The following is a 19,740-nucleotide window of genomic DNA, read 5'->3' as shown; positions in this document are numbered from 1 at the left end:
GCCATTTATTGTGCTCCAGTGAAACAGAAAGTGCTCGAGTTACAAACACCACTGTCACACCACCGACGCCAGTCGCCAGTTGCTTCAAACCAAACCACGTGTCTCCGCTACTCTACTTTCAATGCGTGCAATTGGCTCAGATGTCAGAGGGGCTCAGAGCCAGGGTGAACCTAGGTTCTGAGGAATTTTCTTGGAGAGGGGAGCTTCTAGTTCTGGGGTACCCACTTGTGAGGGAGTAGGGAAGTTAGATAGCTTTGCTCAGTGTACCCCAAAAGTTTGGGTGCTGTCGAGGCTCTGTGTTGGATCCTGCAGCACTATAAAGAGGAGAGCCCACTTCCCCACACACCCGAGCTGCCCACAGACTGCTCTCACCAAACTGTAACCTGGTAGACAGGTTTCAGGGACTGGGAATGTCATGCAGGGGGAGGGATCGACTGCTGGCCCAGCCTAGAGCATCAGTGGCCCTCAGGGGCCCTGGGCAGAGTTATAGTGGTTGTGTGGGTGGTGGTTGTGCACAGCAATCCATCTCCAGATGTTCAGGTGTCAGACAGTACTTCAGGTTATAACCTAGTACGGCAGTCCATGTGCCATCGTGTCCCACTGCAAAGAGCCCTCGTTGCTGCCCATCTGCTGGCTGACATTCTACGGGTCACAGTGCTCCGTGCCCAGGGCAGGCTCAAAGATCTGCCACTTGGTGCCAGGTGCCATCATGCCACCCTGGCTGGTCCCTTTGTTGGTACCCATCTGCATGCCTGATCTATTGACTGGTCTGTGCCCAGCTTGGAGTCACAGAGGTGCTGCCAGGTGCTGCAGGCTGTCATGCCCTGCTGGCCAGCAAAGCTGTTGGTACCCATCTGTAGCATGATGATGTTCTGCCCCTTCCCTCAGCTTCTCTGGCTCAGATTTCTGCTCCTGCTTCTCAGCATACTTTACCCCAGCATTTACCTTGTTGATTTTCATGCTGGCCAGGCCAGAAGTGTGGGCTGTACCAAGGTGTTGTTGGTGTTCTCAAATAGGTCATTGACCTCCAAAGATGCTATGGGACTTCATCTCTTATTTGGTAATGGCCTTGAAGAAATTGCCCATGTTCTTCAGCTGCTGCCAATTTTGGGTCAGCTCGTTCACCTTCTTCCCTGAGCCTGGCTGGAGGTTATTGATGAATTCACATAGGATGATACGGTCTTTGATGCTGTCCACGAAGTTGTTGCCCATGTGGTGCCCTTTTACATACTCGATCCATTCACACAGTTCCTGCTCCTGCTGGTGGTTATAGTTCTGGGCCAGCTTGTTTTTTACCTCAGCTACCAGACCATAGGTGGGGCCCTGGGCAGAAATAGGCAGAAGATATCCTAAACAGTGTGCTCTGGGTAGGCAATAGAGTGTGCTGAGGACCAAGCTGGCAGCAGCCAAGGCTCTGCCTGCCAGGATGCCATGCTTTCTCAGCAACTCCTGTTTTCACCAAATAAGGAGCTCCTGTGAGCCTTGGTGTTCAAAGTTCTTACTGGGGTTTCATATCAGAATGATGATTGAACCATTGGCCATGTGATTGAACTCAACCTCCAGTCATGCCAGATTTATTTCCTCAAGCTCGTCATCTTTTTTACCCCTGAGCATTATTTCAATGACCCATCATCTGTCACTTGAACTCCTAATATAGTCACTTATCGGGTCCTGACCTAGATCCCCAATCTCCCAAACGAGTGTATGGTGGAGGTTTAAATAAATTGAGACAAATGATATGATTTTAGAGCTCCAGGAGGGTCAAACCCCTTTAGTTGAGTTTGAGGATAAAGGCCTGAACATGGAGCAAGGTGAAGGCAAAAAGTCAAATAGAAGAATACAAAAGCAGTCCAACAAGTAATAATGGCAGCTGAATTGAGGCAGAGGTATAGGTAGTGGAGAGAAGATTAACCGAAGAGATTTTTAAGAAACAGAATAGGTTAAGACTTGGTACCTGAATAAAATATAATCTGTTGCCTTTATGTAGTTCACATTCTACTAGGGGAGATCAATAACATGCCTAACAAATAAGCAATTATGTAGGGTAATCCTCATCAAAGCAAAGCAAAGGAAGACCAGAATTAGATGGGATTGTCCTGCTACAGAGGTGATATTTGAACAGAAACCTAAGTGTTGCAAGGCAATGAGCCACATGAATGTCTGGGAAAAGAGTATTTCAGGCAGAGTGAACAGCAAGTGCAAAGAAGCAGAGGTGCCAATGAATCTTGCGTATATTTGAAAAACTACAATGAAGCTAGTGTAGCTGAAACAAGAAAAAAGGAAAGGAAGAATGGGAGGAGATAAGGTCAACTATAGCAAGATGTCAGGTCTTGAGAACTTCACAGACCATGGAAAGAACTTTGAATTTTTAACTATGATGTGAATCACTGGAAAATTTTGAACAAGAAAGTGGCACATGATGTACTCTGAAAGAACCACTCAGAGTAGACTCTATTAAGGGAAGAATGGAGCAGTATAGTCAGAAAGAAGGGATCTACGTGGGAAATGTTGGTAGTTTGGATGAGAATAATAGTGATAATGTGAGAATTCATTAATCAGATTTGGAATATATTTTGAAGGTTGGGCTAAAGGATTTGACCGAATGATTGAATGAGAGTATTAGAAATAGAGGAGATAGTGATTATTCCAATATTTTCACCTGAGCAATTGGGTGAGTGGTAGAACCACTTATTGAGATGGAGAAGACTGAAGAGAGTTAAGATTTGGACAACAGGAAATCAAAAGTTCAGCTTTGGAATACTGTTAGATATCCACACAAAGAGGCTAGTGAAGATATGAGCCTGGAATTCAGGGAGAAGCTGAGGTTGGACTCATTAGCATAGAGATGATATTTAAAATCATGAAATTGTTGATAAATGAATGTAATCAAACAATAAGTAGAAATCTGAGAATGGATTTCTAATGCATACCCTGCAATGCTTACAGGCTGAGAAAAGAAAGAGGTTCCAATGAGGATACTGGGAGAGGAAGGCCAGTGAGTTGAGAAGAGAATCATTAGAAAGTGGAAGCCATGTAAGGGCAGTCTCTTTAGAAAGAGGAAATTATCAGCTGGTCAAATGTTACTGTTTAGGTCAAATAAGAACTGGATTTGGCAACATGAAGGCAATTGGTAACCCTGATAAAACCAATTTCAGAAACGTCACAAAGATTAAAGGCTCACTGACACAGATTAAGATGCAGCAGAAAGAAAGTGAGAAGTTTCACCACACAAAAGGGAGCAGTAGCAGTGGAGACACATGAAATCAAAGGAGGGTTTTTCTTTTTCATGAAGAGAGGAAAAATAGGAGATGTAGAGTTGGACTAATATGGAAGAAATGTCCTCGTGTAGGTGAGTTCTGTAGCTATCTGGATCTGTAAGCCTGGATCTTAGCAGAGAGTTGGAATCAAGATAGATAATGGAATGCTGAACTTGCATATGATAGGGACGTGTAAGAATGGATGAAATTCCTTAGAGACAGTAAAAGACAGAAAGCAAGGACACAACTCTGAGGAATAAAAAATGTTAAGAAATTAAGTAGGAAATGTGTCCCCAGTAAGGAAGACTGAGAAGAAATATCTTGTATTTCCCAGCGTGTGTGTAATTCAGAACTGAACTCAGAGCTTTACACTGAGCTACATCTTTAGCTCTTCTCTGTTTTTTAATTTCAGTCAGGGTCTAGTAAATCAGAGTTGCCCAGGCTGGACTTGAAGTTATGATCTTTCTTCCTTAACCTCCCATATTACTGGGATTATAGATGTGTGCCACTCTGTTCACTTTCTTTGTTGTTCAGACCCACAGTTTAAAGGAGAGGGTTATTCTGGCTCACAGTTTTAGTCCATAGTAGGCTATCTCCAAGTCAGAAGGGCTAGGGGGAAGAAAAACTGCTCATGGCTGGGCAATTGGGAAGCAGAGAGCATAGGAAAGAGGTGGAAAGGGAAATAAACTCTTCTTGGCCACACCCCCAGTGACCCACCCCTTCTCACTTTCCCACCTCCTAACAGCAAATCAACTTTACCCTTGTAATTCAACCACTTTCCAAAAGCCCTGCCTATGGTGGTGAGAGGCTCTTGTGTGATGTCTACCTATAAATCTTAACAGCACAATGCTCTCAATATTTTTATACATACCATATTGTTTCACCCCAAGGCCTGAAAAGCTTTTCCTTCTCTGTATTTCATTCCCATCTCACATAGTGATTTACACATCTTTTTTCACTTTATTCTTTTTATTAGTATCTGTATCAATCATACATATTAATCATATTCATCATAGGGAACCGTACATAATATATCTTAATTTTTCCCCCATATTCTTCCCCTCCTTCAAACCTTCTTTCCCCTCCTATTTCAAAAGTTTTGTTTCCTTTTTTTCCTTCCATTCTCTTCTTTCCTTTTGCATTCCTTCTTTTCACCCTTCCTACGCCCTGTTTCCCTTCCTATTTGAACATCTTGTTCCACTTCCCAGTATCTAGCCTCTATTTTGTTCCTTGTTTACTCTTTGGGTTTCTCACACAACAGAAACAAGGTGCTGTTTAAACTTGTGTGTCTGATTTATTTCAGCCAAGATTATGGTCTCAAGATGGATCCATTTTCCAATAAATGCCTCGTTTATCCTTCTTTTTGGCAGAGGAGTACTCCATTGTATAAATAAATTCCATATTGTCTTTATCCATTCATCTTTTGGTGGCATATGGGTTGTTTCTAAGATTTAGCTGTTATAATTTGTGCTGGTATCATCCATGTGTCACTGTGGTATGATGCTTTTAACTGTTTTGGGAAGACACTTAGAAGGGGAACAGTTGGGTCAAATGGAACTTCTAATTTTAGTTTTTTTGAGGAATCTCCATACTGATTTCCACAGTGGTTGCACTAGTCTATACTTTCACCCGCAATGGAAGAGAGTTCCTTTTCTCCACAGCATCACCGATATTTGTTATTGGTTGATTTCTGGATGCTAGCCATTCTTTCTGGAATGAGATAAAATCTCAGGGTTGCCTTAATTTGCATTTCCCCAATGACCAGTGATGTTGAGCCTTTTTTACATATTTATTTGCCTTTTCTACTTCTTCATCTAAGAAGTATTACTTTTAGATGTTTTTGATTGGGTCCTTAAGTGGGGGGCTCTGATCTTTTAAAAAATTCTTTATATATTCTAGGTGCTAGTTCTTTGTCTGAGAAGTAAGTAGTAACTTTTTTCCCTCATTCTGTGGGTTGTCTCTTCACTTCATTTCTTTTGTTGTGCAGAAGCTTTCTAATCTGAGGTGATCCCAGTTGTTTATTCTTTGTAATATTTCCTGTGTGACAGGGGTTTTATTCATAAAGTCTTTGCTTACTCCCATATCTTCTGGCATTTTATTCATTCTATCTGTAACCAGATTAAATGTTTGTTTTAATATTTATATATTTGATCCATTTTGATTTTAGTATACAGCATGATGAAAGATAATGAGTCTAGTTTCAGTTTTCAGTATGTGAAAAGCCAGTTTTCTTTTTTTTCTTTTTTATTTCTGAAAAAATTTAATTTCTTTTTTTAATTTTAATTTTAAAGGGGGTAAAATTAAACACAACAAAACAGAACAAAATAGAATATAAGAAAGCAATGTAAGACATATAAATTTCAAAGCTAGTTTTGTTGGATCATTGAACGGAACTGTCTCCAATATCACTGTATGAATGTCCACTTTATATGCTTTAATTTTATAATTTGGACAACTGTTTCTAGTTAGACAATATGTAACCTATTAACTAGTGATTTCTTACTGTATATTTTTTTTCTTGATATTCTGTATTACTTGTACCCTTTTACTGCTTTGTTTTTTTTATATCCTTTCTTTTTTCTCTTTAAATAAAAAAAAATTTCAAAGCTAGACCACATGAGATCTTTGCTATTATATTGTCTTTTGTTTTCTTCCAAATAGTTGCCATGTCTTCATATACAGAGAATTCATACAAAACAACATAGTATAAAACTGATCCAAACAAAATGAGGAAGGTATTTTAGGCTTTCAAAACCAGACAACAAGGAAATCACTAATAGCTGTCATAGTGTCTCTTGTTCTCTTCAAAATAGCTGTCCATACTTTCATGTATATTGAAGTTCAGCAAAGTAAAACAGGTAGGGGGGAGGGGTTGCTTGGTTTCCCAGAACTCCAGGTCCCAGTATGGCGTGGGTCCCAGTAAACACTAGTGGCTCCCATCCTGGGCTGCAGCCTGCCATACTCACAGCCGCTCATGGGGCAGGGGGTTGCTTGAAGCTGTTTCTTTTTAATGAATTGACCATTTCACTGCCCAAGTTCTGAAATGGCCAACAGACCATAGAAAGATCAACAGCATCAGAAAGCTGCCAGCCTTGATTCAGGGCCAGGAAAAGCCAGTTTTCTTAGAATCATTTATGAAAGAGGCTTTCTTCCAGTGAAGGGGTTTGGCACCTTTGTGAAAGATGAGGTGGCTGAATGTGCTTGGAAGTGTTTCTGCATCTTCTATTCTATTCCGTTGATCTTTGGGTCGGTTTCTTGCCAGGATCATGCTGTTTTTATCATGGTATCTTTGTAGTGTAAGTTCAAATTAGGGATTGTGATGCCCACTGCCTTGCCCTTGTTGCCCAGAATTTCTTTTGCAAGTTTGTGTCTATTCTGGTTCTTTATGAATTTTTGCATTGGTTTCTCTAGTTTTGTGAGATATGGTATTAGCATTGTGATTGGAATGCATTAAATCTGTATAAAAGTTTTGGAAGTACATGGGCACTTTCACTGTATTGGTTCTGCCTATCCAAAAACAGAATATCTTTCCATTTTCTTATATCCTCTTCAATTTCTTTTTTTCAGAACACTGTAGTTTTCAATGTATAGGTCGTTCACTTCCTTTGTTAGATTGATTCCTAAGTATTTCATTTTTCTTGATGTTGTTGTGAAAGGTGTTGTTTCCCTAATTTCTATCTCTGTGAGTTTATGTGTGCACAGAAATGCTACTGATTTTTTTTTTTGTCTTTTTCCTTTTTATCGGTACCAGGGATTGAACTCATGACTGCCTGCTTGCAAGGCAGGCGCTTATGCCGCTGAGCTAAATCCCCAGCCCCAATGCTACTGATTTTTAAGTGTCAATTGTGTATGCTGCTTTGCTGCCCAATTTGTTTTTTTTAAGTAATTAAGTTTATTGATATATTTTAAGTATACATAATGAACACATTCATTGTAGGGAATTTATACCTCTGCATGGTATAACTTCATTCTTTTATTCCGTTTTCCTTATTTTCTCTTCAACTCCTCTTCCTGTCCTTATTTTTTAAAAATCTTTGTTTCCATTTTTCCTTCTGTTATGGTTTGTGTCTATAACACAACCCCCCGAGCCTCATGCAGTCATAGAAGCAGCTGAATCAAGCATTTGTGATCAGTTCCTTGTCTGGCACTGGGATTGGTGGTGTGAGTGCGGCACCTGCCCAGGGTGGAACCGGCATACAGTATAAGAGAGAGAAGAAGGCATGTTTTTCCCTTTTGCCCTTTCACTCTTGCTGTTTGTGGCTATCATGCTCCTCAGCCATGTCACCCTGCCTTGGAACTAGCTGAGTATGGACTGAAACCTCCACAAATTGTAAGATAAATTAACCTTTTCTTCCCTATTTTGGGCATTAGGCATTTTGTCTCAGCAACAAGAGAAAAGTAACCAAGACACCTTCTTTTCTCATTTTTTCTTTTCCTTTCTTCCTTTCTCCATCCCCCTCCCTAGTTCCCCTTCCCATTGGAACATTTTCTTCCTATTTCCCAATATGTTGTATATTTTGACCCTTATTTATACTTTCAGTTTCTCACATCATAGAAGCAATGTGGTATTTACTTATGTGTGTCTGATTTATTTCACTTAAACTTTTGGTCTCAAGGTTATGCTGTCAGATTTGGTTACTAATTCTACCAGAATTTTTGGTGTCTTCTATATAGACTATCATGTATAGCAAATAATGCTAATTTAATGTCTTCCTTCTTATTCATATTTCTTTTACGTCTTTCTCTTGTCTCATTGCTCTGGCTAAATATTTTCAGAACTATATTGAACAAGAGTGGCTACAATGTGCATTGTCTTGTTCTTGATTTTAGAGTGAAGCCTTTCAGTTTTGACTGAAAGATTTTTGATTTAGTAGTATGTTGGCTGTTGTTTGTCATAGATAGCTTTTATCAGATTGAGATAAAGACCTTTTATTCCAGTTTTCCGTAGGGGGTTTTTTTTTTTTTTTATCATGAATGGGTGCTGTAGTTTTTCAAATGGTTTTTCTGCGTCTATTGAGATGATCATGTGATTTTGGTCTTTGCTTCCATTTATGTGGTGTGTTATCTTTATTGATTTGCATATGTTGGACCATACTTGAATCCCTGGGATGAGTCCTACTTGGTCGTGGTGTATAATCTTATGGATAATTTGCTGCATTGTTTGTCAGAAAATTAAATCCTTGTTGAGGATTTTTACATCTCTGTTTATTAAGAAGATTGGCCAATAATCCTCTTTTTTGGTTGGATTCTTCTCTGGTTTTGGTATCAGGGTAATGCTTACTTTCAGGAATGAGTTTATGAATTTTACTTTCCTTTCAATGTCATTAAAGAGTTTGAGGAGTATTGATGTTAGATCTTCTCTAAAGTTTTTTTATTTAGTAAAATTCAGCAGTGAATTCATCAGGGTATGGGCTTTTCTTTGTTGGTAGTTTTTAAAATTACTTTTTATATTTCACTGATATTGGGTTATTTAGAATTTTTATATCTTCTTGATTCAGCTTTAGTAATTCATATGTATCTAGGAATCTGTTACTTTCTTCTGAGTTTTCCATCTTATTAGAGTACAGGTATTTATGACCTTCTGGATTTCTGCAGGATCCATTATGATTTTGCCTTTTTCATTGTATAGATTTTAGTCTTTTCTTTCCTTTTTTTGGACAAGGTTCACAAAGGATTTGTCTATTTTATTTAATAAAACATCTTTCAGAGAATCAACTCTAATTCACTGATTCTTTGTATTGTTTTCTTAGTCTCATTTACACTAATTTCTGCTCTGATCTTTATAATGTTCTGCCTCATATGCGCTTTGGGTTCAACTTGCTCTTCTTTTGCTAGAAGATTGAGGTTCATCATTAGTTTAGTTATTTGATATTGCTATTTTTCTAATGTAGGAATTCACCACTATAAATTTCTCTCATAAGCTGTAATATGGCTGTATCTAAATGTCCACCTCAAAGTCTCATGCAGGCATAGCTGGGGTTTTTTCAGAGGTGGTTGAATCTAGAGTGTATGGCACTGGGATGGATACGTGGGAAGTGCTAGGCTCAAAGCACTAGGATTAAGATGTGAGTCCCACCCACCTTAAGTAGCCTGGATAATACATAAGGGATAGAAAGAGTTGTCATCATTTTTTGCTTGTCTCACTACCTTCTGCCATGTTTCATCAACTGTCTCTCCTTTGCAATGCCTGTCTGCCACACTACCCTGCTTTGGACTCAGGCTATTATGACCCGAAATGTCTACAAATCATGAGGTAAATAAACTTTTCCTCCTTTAACTTTGGGTTTGGGTATTTTTTCATCTCATCAATGAGGAAAGTAAGTCAGACTGTTTTCTTTGGGTTCCATAAGTTCCAGTATGTTGCTTGAGTATTAATATTTAATTGTAGAGACAATCTAATTTCTTCTTTCATTACATCTGTGACTCTCCTAGTTGTTCACGAGGATGTTGCTTAATTTATATGTGTCTATGTAGTTTTTGTGGTTTCTTTGCCATTTATTTTCAATTTCATTGCACTATGATCTGGTTATATGCATGGGATAATTTTTTGCATTTCAGCATATCAGAAAGTCTGTGTGTTTCTGAAAGGAATGCGTATCCTGTTGTTGTGGAGTGGAACACTGTAGATATCTACTATGTCCATTTGCTCAAAGCTTTGGTTCACCTCTCATAGTTCTTTGTTGATTTCTTTGTCTCATATATCTATTTGTGACAGTTGGGTATTGAAGTCTACCATTACAATTGTATTAATACTTATCTGATTTTTCATATCTATTAATATTTGTTTTATATAGTTGGATGCACTGGTATTTGGTGCCTAAGTATTTATGATTGTTATCTCTTCTTCTTTGGCTTGTTTCCTTAACAATATGCAGTAACCTCCTTTGTCTCTTCTGATCAGTCTTGGCTTGAAAATAGGGTAGCTATCCCTCCTTTTTCTGGGTCCCTGTTGCATGGGATACTGTTTTCCACCCTTTAACTTTCAGTGTGTGAATTTACTTTGAGTTAAATGTGTTTCTTTTATGCAGTATATTGTTGGGTTTTAAAATTTATTCTGAGTTTCTTCTGATTGGTGATTTGAGACCATACACCTTGATAGTTATAACTGATATGTAGTTTTTTTGTCTTTTTTAGACAAACTTTAACTATATAATTCAGGCTGGCTTACTTTGTAGCCTCGGCTGGTTTCAAACTTGCAAGGATCCTCTTGCCTCAGTCTCCCGAGTGCTGGGATTACAGTCATGTGCAACTACATCAGGCCAACAAATATGTATTGACTTACCCTTGTTGTGTTATTTTCCTGTTGTTGGTTCCCTTTCTTTTCCTTCTGTTTAATTGCTTGCCTTCCCTGGCAGATTCATTCTACTGGGATTCATGGTATGGTTGTCTTCACTGACTTATTCTAGAATTTCTATCCTCCAGAATTTTTTAAAGTGTTGATTTTTTTTGTCATGTATTTCATCAGGTGTTCTTTATTATGGAAGTATCTTGTTTCTCCCTCAATTTTTAAAAACAAGTTAGAGGGTACATTAGTCTGGGTTTGAGGTTGTTTTCTTTTAGGGCTTGAAACACATCAATCCAAGCTCTCATTGACTTAAGGATTTGTGTTGAGAAGTCTTCTGTGATTCTTTTGAGTTTTCGCTTGTAGGTGATTTGTTTTAATATTCTCTTCTTATGTTGAATTTCTGGAATCATAACCATTATATACTTTGGTGTAGTATTTTTTTATAATTTTAAAGAGAATAAAACCAAGCAAAATAAAACTGAATAAAGCCAGTCAAAACAAAAGTGTAAGTGACAGGACTTCAAAACAATGGTTACCATAATGCCTTCTGTAGATACCTTCAGTCATAGTAAAAAGCAAACAAAACAGAACAGAATAGAACCAATAAAAACAAAGTGATGAATGCAATAAAGGATCAAAACAATGTAATAATAAATCCAAAATGGCAATCATAATATAGCTTGTTATCTTTAAAACAGCTGCCCATGCTATCAGATATAATAAAATCAAACAAGACAAAACAGAATAAAACTCAAACAAAAAAAATGAAAATGATGCAGGACTTCAAAACAAGATAACATGGAATTAACAATGGCTACCACTTCAGGAGATCCCCCATAGATGCTGCATTGCATACTGTTATCCTCTGAATAGATGATCAGACTCACCTTTAGACCTGCAAACTCAGTGGAACACTAAACACTACAAGCATTAAGTTGTATTTTACCTCAATAGTTATCATCACAGCCTGTGTTTCTCCAGGTTAGCCAGTCACTTATGAGGTGTGTGTGGGCAACCTTGGCTCTATTTGTCTCCCAGCCCACATATTGGAAGACACAGCATCTGGTTCTCCCCACAGTGGCCCATGCATAGCGTCGGTGTCTGATTCTCCCCCACAGCAGCCCACACGTGGCACCAACTCACCTGGTGTTTTTTTTTTTTCTGAACATGGCTTTTTGGACTTCTACATGTCTCACTTGTTTGTATGTTAAATTCTTTTTCCATGCTTGGGACAACCTCTTGTATTACTTCTGTGAACAAGCTTTTACAATGCCCTTTGTGCTACTTTCTGATTTTTTCAATGATTCCCATTAATATTATGTTATTTTTATCTGTATCATCTAACAGTTGTTGGATTGATTTCTTGTGGCCCCTTGCTATATTTAAGAAGTGTTTAATTTAATAATGACTAACCACAAACCTGTCTTCTAGATCTGATATACTATCTTCACAATGATTGATTTTGATGCATGTACTTTCAATCTAGTTTTTTAAAATTTTATTTAAAGAAAGACTACACAAAACAGAAAATAGGTAGAAATAATACATACATTCAGAGAAAAAAAAACAGTAAGAAATCACTAGTTGATGTCTACATATTGTTGTTTTACCAATTGTTGTTCAAGGTACAAGAGCGGAATATGTAAAGTGGGAATTCAAACAGTGAGACTGCAAACAGTTCTGTTCAACTGTCCAGCAAGAACTTAGTTGATGGTTGTCAATCCTATACACTTAAACATACATGCAGTTATCCATATCTTCATTTATGTTTAGATTAAACAAACTAAAGCAGGTTAAAATCATTCTGAACAAAGAATAATAGTATTGCTGGATTTCACATCATGACACTATGATCAGCACTGGGTACTGTAGTCTTTTTTTAAAATGTAATTTAAAGAAAGACTAACAAAACAGAAAATGGGTAGAAATAATACATAATTTCAAAGAAAAATAAACAGTAAGAAATCACTAGTTGATGATTACAGATTGTCTTCTTACAAATAGTTATTCAAGATACACAAGTGAAACATACAAAGTGAGGATTCAAACAGTGAGATTGCAACCAGTTCTGTTCAACTATCCAACAAAAACTTAGAAATATGGTTATCAATCCTATACACTTAAACATACATGCAGTTATCCATATCTTCAATTATGTTGAGATCATCCTGAACAAAGAATAATACTATTGCTGGGTTTCACATTATGACACTCCAGGATCAGCACTGGTTATTTTAGTGTCTCTTTTTCTTCAAAGTATCTGTTCATTTCATCATGTGTCATAAGATCAGTTCTCATAAAGTGTTTACAGATTCTACACATGCATGAGTCTTAACATGTATTTCTATCCTTTCTATATTAAAGGGAGAAACAAAACAAAGCAAGACAAAACAAAACATATTCCTATAAACACATGAAACAAAAAAAACATATAAGATCATTGTACAAAGAGTTCTAGCATGGTTCCTGTGTTGTCTCTTGTTATCTCCAATAGAACTGGCTATATCATCAGACATAGTATAATTCAATATATCAGTACATAACAGTATTAATAAAAACACAACTTTGTATATAGTATAGAACTTCAAAAACCAGCAGTTATCAAACCAGAATGTGTATCATAGAGTCTTGTCATCTTCAGTGTAGTTGCCTATATTCTCAAACTTGATACTATCAATCATATCAGTTTTGAATAAAGTCTTCTCTGCCTCATTTCTGTTATGCTCTTGTTTGCCATCAGTTGTTTGCTTATCTTCTTCATTCTGCTCCATTCATTGAGGCCTCTCTGCCACTGTTCCTGGAATCCTAGTACTTTTCTCTCTCTCTAGAATGCCCTGCAGTATTCTCTGTAGACGGATTGATGGTTGCGAATTTCCCAAGTTCCTCTTTGTCCTGGAGCATCTTGTTTCTCCATTAATTTCTAGAGACAGTTTAGCAGGGTATATCAATCTGGGCTGGAGGTTATTTTCTTTCAGGGCTTGGAATGTTTCACTCCAGGCTCTTCTTGACTTGATGGTTTGTGACAAGAAGTCTGCCATTATTCTGATGGGCATTCCTTTATAGGTTATCTATTTCTTGTCTCTAACAGCTTTTAATATTTTGTTATTATATCAAATTTCTGGGATCTTGATTATTATATGCCTGGGTGTAGCTCTGTATTGGTTGTAGGTAGCTGGAGTTCCATATGCCTCATATATCAGAATATCGTTTCCTTTTCCTATGTTTGGGAAGTTTTCCTTAATTATTTTTGTGAATAACCTTTGTAGTTCCTTTGTTTGTACCTCAGCTTCTTCATTCACATTCTTTATTCTCAAGTTATAGATCCTTTTGTCATCTTCTAGCCTTTGTATTGTCTGCTTGTTTCCTTGTTATTTTTAAAAAGCTTTTTCATACTCCCACATTGCAAAATTGTCCTCCAGTTTGGTTAATCTATCCTTAGTTTCTTTCAAGCTGATTTGCCATCTTTCCATAGAGTTTTTAATTTCCTGGTGATCTCTTTGAATCTGCTTCATGTATTCTATATTTTTTTTATATTCTTCATCAAAGGGTTCTCTCCTTTTGAGTTCCTCCCTTCTTCCATCTGTGTCTGCTTGAGGGGTGCTTAGTATCTATTTAATTAATTTTCTTGTATCTTGCTTTATTTGGCTAAATATTTCACTTTTGAACTCATCTATGAGGTCCGGAATATATCTCTTTATGTCCACTGGCCCTGTGTCTGATATTGCCTGTTTGCTGTTCTCATTCTCCTTTGTATTTATCTGTCCTGGGTCAATGTTCTGAGGGTTGGGACCTGGGGACTTTTTGTTGTTGCTTCCTCTTTCCATCTTTTTTGCTTCTTCCAGGAGGCCCCAGTTTCTTTCTTTGTTGGTTACAATTCTTCTGAAGCACGCTGGCTAGATGACCCTTCCCACTGCAGTGTGCTAGTGAGTTGCAGACAGGGACAGCAACTGTCCCTGCTGGCTCTTATGACTGCTGGCCCCTCCCCTCCAGATCAGTCAAGTGCTGTGGCCTGCACTGTATTACCTTGCATCACCTCCCCTCCCGGTGGTGGCTGCACATTCCACACCCACCCACCCCCCTCACCCCCCCACCCCCGTCCATGGTGGTGGCGGGGTCAGTGGTGGGGGCAGCCGGTGGGCACCCAGTCACTCCCAGGCCCATGGTGACAGGTCTCCCCGGTGGCCTGGAGGTATCAGTCAAAGTTGCTGTGACGTGCACTGCATTTCTTTGCGCAGCCTCACCTCCAGGTCAGTCAAGCTGCTATGGCCTGCACTGTCAGTCAAACTTCTGAGATTTCACTGGGTTAGTGTGGCTAGCGTGCACCACTACTGTCTGGGACTTGGTTTTGGATAACCTATTGGGGCTCAGCCAGGTCACGTGACCCGGGCCTAGCTCACTCCACCAATCCCGTTCAGGAAGAGAGCAACTGACTGAGGTCACTGCTGCCCCTTGTACTTGCCAGTCCTGCCCAGTCCAGGCTGTCCTCCGCCAGAGCCCCCCTATTTATGGAATGGCTCCACTCCCCTCACTCACCACAGGTTGATGTAGGCACCCTGCCAACTCAGCTCTCCTATTGGCTCACAGGCCCCCAAATTCAATGTTGAAGCAGCGGGACCTCAGACAGCTCGGCAAGTCCCAACGGAACCTCAGCAAGCCACTGCGGGATCTCGGCAAGCCGTGGTGGGACCTCGGATGGTTCAGCAAGTCGCCTTAATTTCTTCTTGGGACGAGAGAATTCATATCTCTCTGTTTGGGGCTCCCCACTCTGTATTATGTTTAATTCTAAGTTGACCGTCTCAGGGAGCTTCTGTAACCAGCTGTTATCTATCTGCCATCTTGCTCCTCCCCCTCAATCTAGTTTTATGCAGTCCAGTTCTTTTCTATGTTGGGCATTCATGGATTCCATCACTTTCTTAAGCCCTCTACTTTTTAAAAATTTGTATCTACTCTAGATCCACTAACCATGCCCTTCATTATTATCATCATCTCTTCATTTATTGTATAATTATTTCTGATTTTTTAAGAAACTCATTCATCTGGTTTGTTACTTTCACTGCTACCATTTCAGAAAGTTAAGCTGGGGGGCATTTGAGTTCTTCCACCTCCATGTGCCCTGGATTTGCCTTGATTGAGCTGGATGTTTGGAGTTTCACTTGCTTCTGTGTTTACTTATTTTCTATTTTTTAAGAATTTGTTTTCTGCACTGATGCTTGTAAATTGCTTAAATCAAGTATCTTTATTACTAGTATGGAGACCTCTTTAGGCAATGACTACTTTTCAAAAATGTCTTCTAGGTGTAGCTGGATTTTGGCTTTTGAGGCTGTCATAAGAGCCTGCATCTTCAATATATTAGGGATGACAGAATGCTGCATGTTTGGTTTGCCACTCAGTTCTTTGGTACTACACTGTGGTTATTATTTATGACCACCAGAAAAATCTGGATATTGTCATAAAAGGAAGAATGATTGATCACAACATGTCATCCTGTATGTCATTGATCACAACATATGTCATCCCAGCTAAAATAGTACAATCAATAATAGCAATAGCATCAAGCACAATCGAGAAAATAACAAACTGTGATTACTGTTAATTTGCCACTTTTAACCATAAGTACAAGATTTATAGCTACATAATAAAATTTATAACAGATCAGAAAATTATATACAGTAAATATTCCCTCAGTAGAGTGATTTTACACTCAGAGGAGAAATTTTAAAAGAGGTAAGAGGAAAAATCAGAGAAATAAAAGAGAAATTAGAAGCAAGAAAGATTACTCAAGCATTGGGAAACTGGTGAAGATAAGAGAGAAAGAAAGAAAAAACAAAGACAATAAAATTAAATCCTAAAACTTTATATTCATGAAAAAACAAAAATAATCATGAAAAAAAAGCAAATGAAAATACAAACAAGCAAAACCAAAAGCAAAGAAAGAAAAAGAGAGATTCCTCTGTGATTTCAAGTCTGTGGCTGTTTTCAAGGACTACAGTTTTGTGATAGTATCCAATTCAGGGCCTGACTCTACTGTCACTGGTAGACAAAGGAGGTAGAGTCCAGATCAGTAGATCCCAGAAAATCTACAGTAGGAGTAGGACAAGGTGCTGGATAACACCAGTAAATTTGCAGTAGGATTAAGTCAGGGTACCAATTCTGGTGCTTTCAATCCACAGTTCAGGCTGCTCTGGCCTCTGATGGTGGGGCTGGGGCCAGAGTTGTTCAGCATACTATACTTTGGGTGCCTGTTGCTAGCCTGATCACTCCCTAATCCTAAACATCTACTGCAATTGTCCCTCATCTAGTCTTTTTTTTTTTTTTTGTCTTTTTCGTTTTTTTTATCGGTACCAGGGATCGAACTCAGGACTGCCTGCTTGCAAGGCAGGCGCTTATGCAGCTGAGCTAAATCCCCAGCCTCTCCTCATCTAGTCTTTATGGGATTTCAACACTGGAAGTCCTGAGATGAATCCAATCCATGGCTGCTCAAGTCCTGGTTCAGTTGACACCTCCCTAAAATGGCATCTGGCTAAGCACCCTCTCCAGGGGACACAGGCAGCTGCCTGGATTAGAGTTACTCACCAACTGTTGTAGCATACAGCATCCACTGCTCTGTTCTACTGGTGTATTTCTCCCTGGAGCCCTCTGAAGTCACCCAACCTCACTGTATCTCTGTAGATTTGACCCTCCTCTCTTGTATTGTGAGCCAGGAGTGAGAGAGAGAGTGTGTGTGGTTTGCTACTTCCTTTTTCTGCATTGCAATCTGTCTCTTCACTTTCTCTGTGGATTCCAATTTTTCTTTCAGAACCTTCCTGGATCCTGGAGATTCACCTCCCTCCTTCTTTTCTTCCCCAAGTTGTTTTTTTCCAGTGTCTGGATTCCAAATCTTGGAATGGTTGATTGGTTGCTGCTTACCACTCCATCATCTTCCTGGAAGTCACTATACATATCTTTATTAGCACTTACTTAATTGCATCTACATTATTTACATACTTCTTCAAACCCTTTTATTTATCTCTATATCTAAAGTACTTAATGTCCTGAAACATAGTAGGGGCTCAAAGAATTATGTATAGAAGCATGGGGGAAGTTAAGCCATAAATAAAATGTGTAATATTTAAGCATTAGAAAGTGTGAATATGCCTTTTACGCCTTTCTAAAAGCAGAATATAAGTTGGAAAGAATTCATCAGTGAAGCCATCTGGAGTTTTCTTTGTAGGAAGGTTTAAATTATGAATTCAATTTCTTTAAAATATAAATTTCTCTATTTGTTCTGGTGCCAGTGTTGATAAGTTTTGTTTTGAAATACATCTTTCTGTCTCAAGTAAATTGTCAAATTTATTAGTATAATGTTATTTTAAAGATCTTTTTATATTTTTAATGTCTATAGTACCTATAATTATGTCCTTCTGTTTAATGATGATATTTGCAATGTGTTTTCTTTCACTGTTTTTAAATTAGTCTTCTGCCAGGCACACCTATAATCCCAGCATTTGGAAGGCTAAGGCAGGAGGATCGCTGGACAGCCTGGAATACACAGTGAGTTCAAGTTCACCCTGAACTACATAGTGAGACCCTGCCTCAAAAAAATTAGTTTTGCTAGTTGATTCCTTTTCATTAATCTTTTAGAAGATTATTAAGTTTGGGCTTTGTCAGTTTTCTCTCTTGTATATTGTCATTGATTTTTGGTTTTATCTTTATTTTCTTTAAATTTGCTATTTTCTTTGCTTTAAATTTGATATTTTCTCTAAATTTCCCTCTGTGCTTAGAATCTTATGTATAGTTTTATAACCAATGAGGAGCATTAGTTGAAACCTCAGTGTTACAGGAATGAACCTGCATTAGTTTTTCACCCTGCTCAGTCATTGTTTCAGGATAGCTCTTGGGGAGCATGGCCTCAGCAGCAAACACCTTGTTGGATTCAGAAGGTGAATAGTTAGGACCACAGGAAATCTGAAGGATCCATTTTCATAATCACCACAATCCATTCCTTGTGTTTCTCAGAACTGCATTGGGTAGAACCTCTTCTACGATACTCATGGGTCTCTCTTCCCAAAGGGAAACTTGGAGAGGAAGGCTAGTGGGACTAAATACAGCAACTGGTCTGCAGGTCACAAGTGATACTGATTGTTTCTCTCCCCTGATTCCCACTCTAAATTTCCCTCACCCTGTTGTCACCTTAGCAGGTCTCAGTGAGTTATGGCTCTGTAATCCAAGTCTCTACTCATGATTACCCTGAATTCAAGGTAATCACACACTTTTCAGGCCAGATTTGCTTCATGTTCTTTCTGTTATGATGGGTCACAGGAGTATCAGAAGATACTCACATGGATCATAATGGACTCTTTCAAAAGTAGCACTACCTCCACTCACTACTGATCAGGATCAGTTACCCTCTGTCATGATATTTGTGTCAAGTTCCTAGACATAAGGAGTCCAAAGTGCTTCAGCAGCAGACATTTCTGGTAACTCAAAAAATGGTACCCTTGCTGTGTTTCCCAACAAGACTACAAACCCTTAGGACTCCTAAACTCATAGGTTACAGATTTATGGGTAGAGGAATTTCAAAACTTTCTAATGGGCCATTGGTAGGGAAAGTAAATGTAATTATTCCTACATCCATTCCTGGCTTAGTAGACCTATGTATTTTTTATTGGAGTCATAGATGCCTTTGATTGTGTACAACACATGTTGAATTCTTTCAGAATGTTGCTGCTGAGTGACATTTGCACCTCTGCAAAGTCTTCCTAGTGCTCTACAAGGCCATATTTTTCTTCTTAATTTTAAATAGAACAAAACAAAACAATAAAATGAAATAAAACAATACAGTGAGAATGACCCTGGATCTCAAAAACAAGACAGTAGGAAATCAACAATAGTTACCACACTGCACATTGTTATCCTCCAAATAATTGCTCAGACTACCAGACACAGGCATACAAAATCAATCAAACAACACAAGCCCTAGGTTATTTCTTCACTTCAGTTTCCATCATTTCAGAAATTTCAGGTGTGTGACTTCCAGTCTCCCCTGTGTCTATGCCTCCTGGACTTTTTCTGGATGGGGCTCCCTGGGAGGATGGCTCCCAGGGGTACGGGATGGAGTGGAGGAGTGGTTTATTCTCCAGGCCTGTGGTGGTTGGCTCTCCAGGCCTGGAGGCTGATCATCTTGTACGTGGCTTCCTCACCTTGACTGGTGACACCATG

The 19,740-nt window shown here is 38.7% G+C and overlaps 2 pseudogenes; both read right to left on the bottom strand.

Annotated features, from left to right (window-relative positions):
* Window positions 1–465: 465 nt before the first annotated feature.
* LOC100718546 (calponin-1-like) lies at window positions 466–14,703 on the bottom strand (annotated as a pseudogene).
* Window positions 6,253–6,364, bottom strand: LOC111754350 (small nucleolar RNA SNORA2/SNORA34 family; annotated as a pseudogene).
* Window positions 14,704–19,740: the final 5,037 nt, after the last annotated feature.

The sequence above is a fragment of the Cavia porcellus genome, unplaced genomic scaffold (genome assembly GCF_034190915.1).
Source record: "Cavia porcellus strain 051 isolate PalLab524CR breed Dunkin Hartley unplaced genomic scaffold, mCavPor4.1 scaffold_1, whole genome shotgun sequence".
Lineage (NCBI taxonomy): Eukaryota > Metazoa > Chordata > Mammalia > Rodentia > Caviidae > Cavia > Cavia porcellus.
The sequence above is the reverse complement of the archived record's forward strand: the minus strand, read 5'-3'. Positions and strand labels throughout refer to the sequence as shown.